This window comes from Glandiceps talaboti, chromosome 17 (genome assembly GCF_964340395.1).
Source record: "Glandiceps talaboti chromosome 17, keGlaTala1.1, whole genome shotgun sequence".
NCBI lineage: Eukaryota > Metazoa > Hemichordata > Enteropneusta > Spengelidae > Glandiceps > Glandiceps talaboti.
Window position 1 is genome coordinate 2,490,423 of NC_135565.1, and position 6,729 is coordinate 2,497,151.

Here is a 6,729-nt window from a genome sequence, read left to right on the forward strand (position 1 = left end):
GTCAGGATTATTATATTAGACATCACCAAGGCACTGCTAGTACTTAGTTATTGTCAGGATTATTATATTAGACATCACCAAGGCACTGCTAGTACTTAGTTATTGTCAGGGTTATTATATTAGACATCACCAAGGCACTGCTAGTACTTAGTTATTGTCAGAATTATTATATTAGACATCACCAAGGCACTTCTAGTACTTAGTTATTGTCAGGGTTATTATATTAGACATCACCAAGGCACTGCTAGTACTTAGTTATTGTCAGAATTATTATATTGGACATCACCAAGGCACTGCTAGTACTTAGTTATTGTCAGAATTATTATATTAGACATCACCAAGGCACTGCTAGTACTTAGTTATTGTCAGAATTATTATATTGGACATCACCAAGGCACTGCTAGTACTTAGTTATTGTCAGAATTATTATATTAGACATCACCAAGGCACTGCTAGTACTTAGTTATTGTCAGAATTATTATATTGGACATCACCAAGGCACTGCTAGTACTTAGTTATTGTCAGAATTATTATATTAGACATCACCAAGGCACTGCTAGTACTTAGTTATTGTCAGAATTATTATATTGGACATCACCAAGGCACTGCTAGTACTTAGTTATTGTCAGGGTTATTATATTAGACATCACCAAGGCACTGCTAGTACTTAGTTATTGTCAGGATTATTATATTAGACATCACCAAGGCACTGCTAGTACTTAGTTATTGTCAGGATTATTATATTAGACATCACCAAGGCACTGCTAGTACTTAGTTATTGTCAGGGTTATTATATTGGACATCACCAAGGCACTGCTAGTACTTAGTTATTGTCAGAATTATTATATTAGACATCACCAAGGCACTGCTAGTACTTAGTTATTGTCAGGGTTATTATATTAGACATCACCAAGGCACTGCTAGTACTTAGTTATTGTCAGAATTATTATATTAGACATCACCAAGGCACTGCTAGTACTTAGTTATTGTCAGAATTATTATATTGGACATCACCAAGGCACTGCTAGTACTTAGTTATTGTCAGAATTATTATATTGGACATCACCAAGGCACTGCTAGTACTTAGTTATTGTCAGAATTATTATATTAGACATCACCAAGGCACTGCTAGTACTTAGTTATTGTCAGAATTATTATATTAGACATCACCAAGGCACTGCTAGTACTTAGTTATTGTCAGGGTTATTATATTAGACATCACCAAGGCACTGCTAGTACTTAGTTATTGTCAGAATTATTATATTAGACATCACCAAGGCACTGCTAGTACTTAGTTATTGTCAGGATTATTATATTAGACATCACCAAGGCACTGCTAGTACTTAGTTATTGTCAGGGTTATTATATTAGACATCACCAAGGCACTGCTAGTACTTAGTTATTGTCAGAATTATTATATTGGACATCACCAAGGCACTGCTAGTACTTAGTTATTGTCAGGGTTATTATATTAGACATCACCAAGGCACTGCTAGTACTTAGTTATTGTCAGGGTTATTATATTAGACATCACCAAGGCACTGCTAGTACTTAGTTATTTTGAGGATTATTATATTGGACATCACCAAGGCACTGCTAGTACTTAGTTATTGTCAGGATTATTATATTGGACATCACCAAGGCACTTCTAGTACTTAGTTATTGTCAGGGTTATTATATTGGACATCACCAAGGCACTGCTAGTACTTAGTTATTGTCAGGGTTATTATATTAGACATCACCAAGGCACTGCTAGTACTTAGTTATTGTCAGAATTATTATATTGGACATCACCAAGGCACTGCTAGTACTTAGTTATTGTCAGGGTTATTATATTAGACATCACCAAGGCACTGCTAGTACTTAGTTATTGTCAGAATTATTATATTGGACATCACCAAGGCACTGCTAGTACTTAGTTATTGTCAGGGTTATTACATTAGACATCACCAAGGCACTGCTAGTACTTAGTTATTGTCAGAATTATTATATTGGACATCACCAAGGCACTTCTAGTACTTAGTTATTGTAAGGATTATTATATTAGACATCACCAAGGCACTGCTAGTACTTAGTTATTGTCAGAATTATTATATTGGACATCACCAAGGCACTGCTAGTACTTAGTTATTGTCAGAATTATTATATTAGACATCACCAAGGCACTGCTAGTACTTAGTTATTGTCAGGATTATTATATTAGACATCACCAAGGCACTGCTAGTACTTAGTTATTGTCAGGATTATTATATTGGACATCACCAAGGCACTGCTAGTACTTAGTTATTGTAAGGATTATTATATTAGACATCACCAAGGCACTTCTAGTACTTAGTTATTGTCAGAATTATTATATTAGACATCACCAAGGCACTTCTAGTACTTAGTTATTGTCAGAATTATTATATTAGACATCACCAAGGCACTGCTAGTACTTAGTTATTGTCAGAATTATTATATTAGACATCACCAAGGCACTTCTAGTACTTAGTTATTGTCAGAATTATTATATTAGACATCACCAAGGCACTTCTAGTACTTAGTTATTGTCAGGATTATTATATTAGACATCACCAAGGCACTTCTAGTACTTAGTTATTGTCAGAATTATTATATTAGACAGCACCAAGGCACTGCTAGTACTTAGTTATTGTCAGGATTATTATATTAGACATCACCAAGGCACTTCTAGTACTTAGTTATTGTCAGGATTATTATATTAGACATCACCAAGGCACTTCTAGTACTTAGTTATTGTCAGAATTATTATATTAGACATCACCAAGGCACTTCTAGTACTTAGTTATTGTCAGGATTATTATATTAGACATCACCAAGGCACTGCTAGTACTTAGTTATTGTCAGAATTATTATATTAGACATCACCAAGGCACTGCTAGTACTTAGTTATTGTCAGAATTATTATATTAGACAGCACCAAGGCACTGCTAGTACTTAGTTATTGTCAGAATTATTATATTAGACAGCACCAAGGCACTTCTAGTACTTAGTTATTGTAAGGATTATTATATTGGACATCACCAAGGCACTTCTAGTACTTAGTTATTGTAAGGATTATTATATTGGACATCACCAAGGCACTTCTAGTACTTAGTTATTGTAAGGATTATTATATTAGACATCACCAAGGCACTTCTAGTACTTAGTTATTGTCAGAATTATTATATTGGACATCACCAAGGCACTGCTAGTACTTAGTTATTGTAAGGATTATTATATTGGACATCACCAAGGCACTGCTAGTACTTAGTTATTGTCAGAATTATTATATTGGACATCACCAAGGCACTGCTAGTACTTAGTTATTGTAAGGATTATTATATTGGACATCACCAAGGCACTGCTAGTACTTAGTTATTGTCAGAATTATTATATTAGACATCACCAAGGCACTGCTAGTACTTAGTTATTGTCAGAATTATTATATTAGACAGCACCAAGGCACTGCTAGTACTTAGTTATTGTCAGAATTATTATATTAGACATCACCAAGGCACTGCTAGTACTTAGTTATTGTCAGAATTATTATATTAGACAGCACCAAGGCACTGCTAGTACTTAGTTATTGTCAGAATTATTATATTAGACAGCACCAAGGCACTGCTAGTACTTAGTTATTGTCAGAATTATTATATTGGACATCACCAAGGCACTGCTAGTACTTAGTTATTGTCAGGGTTATTATATTAGACATCACCAAGGCACTGCTAGTACTTAGTTATTGTAAGGGTTATTATATTAGACATCACCAAGGCACTGCTAGTACTTAGTTATTGTCAGAATTATTATATTAGACATCACCAAGGCACTGCTAGTACTTAGTTATTGTCAGAATTATTATATTAGACAGCACCAAGGCACTGCTAGTACTTAGTTATTGTCAGAATTATTATATTGGACATCACCAAGGCACTGCTAGTACTTAGTTATTTTGAGGATTATTATATTAGACATCACCAAGGCACTGCTAGTACTTAGTTATTGTCAGGGTTATTATATTAGACAGCACCAAGGCACTGCTAGTACTTAGTTATTGTCAGGGTTATTATATTAGACATCACCAAGGCACTGCTAGTACTTAGTTATTGTCAGAATTATTATATTAGACATCACCAAGGCACTGCTAGTACTTAGTTATTGTCAGAATTATTATATTAGACAGCACCAAGGCACTGCTAGTACTTAGTTATTGTCAGAATTATTATATTGGACATCACCAAGGCACTGCTAGTACTTAGTTATTGTCAGAATTATTATATTAGACAGCACCAAGGCACTGCTAGTACTTAGTTATTGTCAGAATTATTATATTGGACATCACCAAGGCACTGCTAGTACTTAGTTATTGTCAGGGTTATTATATTAGACATCACCAAGGCACTGCTAGTACTTAGTTATTGTAAGGGTTATTATATTAGACATCACCAAGGCACTGCTAGTACTTAGTTATTGTCAGAATTATTATATTAGATATCACCAAGGCACTGCTAGTACTTAGTTATTGTCAGGATTATTATATTGGACATCACCAAGGCACTGCTAGTACTTAGTTATTGTCAGGGTTATTATATTAGACATCACCAAGGCACTGCTAGTACTTAGTTATTGTCAGAATTATTATATTGGACATCACCAAGGCACTGCTAGTACTTAGTTATTTTGAGGATTATTATATTAGACATCACCAAGGCACTGCTAGTACTTAGTTATTGTCAGGGTTATTATATTAGACATCACCAAGGCACTGCTAGTACTTAGTTATTGTCAGAATTATTATATTAGACATCACCAAGGCACTGCTAGTACTTAGTTATTGTCAGAATTATTATATTGGACATCACCAAGGCACTGCTAGTACTTAGTTATTGTCAGAATTATTATATTAGACATCACCAAGGCACTGCTAGTACTTAGTTATTGTCAGAATTATTATATTGGACATCACCAAGGCACTGCTAGTACTTAGTTATTGTCAGGATTATTATATTGGACATCACCAAGGCACTGCTAGTACTTAGTTATTTTGAGGATTATTATATTAGACATCACCAAGGCACTGCTAGTACTTAGTTATTGTCAGGGTTATTATATTGGACATCACCAAGGCACTGCTAGTACTTAGTTATTGTCAGGATTATTATATTGGACATCACCAAGGCACTGCTAGTACTTAGTTATTTTGAGGATTATTATATTAGACATCACCAAGGCACTGCTAGTACTTAGTTATTGTCAGGATTATTATATTGGACATCACCAAGGCACTGCTAGTACTTAGTTATTTTGAGGATTATTATATTAGACATCACCAAGGCACTGCTAGTACTTAGTTATTGTCAGGGTTATTATATTGGACATCACCAAGGCACTGCTAGTACTTAGTTATTGTCAGAATTATTATATTGGACATCACCAAGGCACTGCTAGTACTTAGTTATTTTGAGGATTATTATATTAGACATCACCAAGGCACTGCTAGTACTTAGTTATTGTCAGGGTTATTATATTGGACATCACCAAGGCACTGCTAGTACTTAGTTATTTTGAGGATTATTATATTAGACATCACCAAGGCACTGCTAGTACTTAGTTATTGTCAGGATTATTATATTGGACATCACCAAGGCACTGCTAGTACTTAGTTATTTTGAGGATTATTATATTAGACATCACCAAGGCACTGCTAGTACTTAGTTATTGTCAGGGTTATTATATTGGACATCACCAAGGCACTGCTAGTACTTAGTTATTGTCAGAATTATTATATTGGACATCACCAAGGCACTGCTAGTACTTAGTTATTTTGAGGATTATTATATTAGACATCACCAAGGCACTGCTAGTACTTAGTTATTGTCAGGGTTATTATATTGGACATCACCAAGGCACTGCTAGTACTTAGTTATTGTCAGGATTATTATATTAGACATCACCAAGGCACTGCTAGTACTTAGTTATTGTCAGGATTATTATATTGGACATCACCAAGGCACTGCTAGTACTTAGTTATTGTCAGAATTATTATATTAGACATCACCAAGGCACTGCTAGTACTTAGTTATTGTCAGAATTATTATATTGGACATCACCAAGGCACTGCTAGTACTTAGTTATTGTCAGGATTATTATATTAGACATCACCAAGGCACTGCTAGTACTTAGTTATTGTCAGGGTTATTATATTAGACATCACCAAGGCACTGCTAGTACTTAGTTATTGTCAGGATTATTATATTAGACATCACCAAGGCACTGCTAGTACTTAGTTATTGTCAGGATTATTATATTAGACATCACCAAGGCACTGCTAGTACTTAGTTATTGTCAGGATTATTATATTGGACATCACCAAGGCACTGCTAGTACTTAGTTATTGTCAGAATTATTATATTAGACATCACCAAGGCACTGCTAGTACTTAGTTATTGTCAGAATTATTATATTGGACATCACCAAGGCACTGCTAGTACTTAGTTATTGTCAGGATTATTATATTAGACATCACCAAGGCACTGCTAGTACTTAGTTATTGTCAGGGTTATTATATTAGACATCACCAAGGCACTGCTAGTACTTAGTTATTGTCAGGATTATTATATTAGACATCACCAAGGCACTGCTAGTACTTAGTTATTGTCAGGATTATTATATTAGACATCACCAAGGCACTGCTAGTACTTAGTTATTGTCAGGATTATTATATTAGAC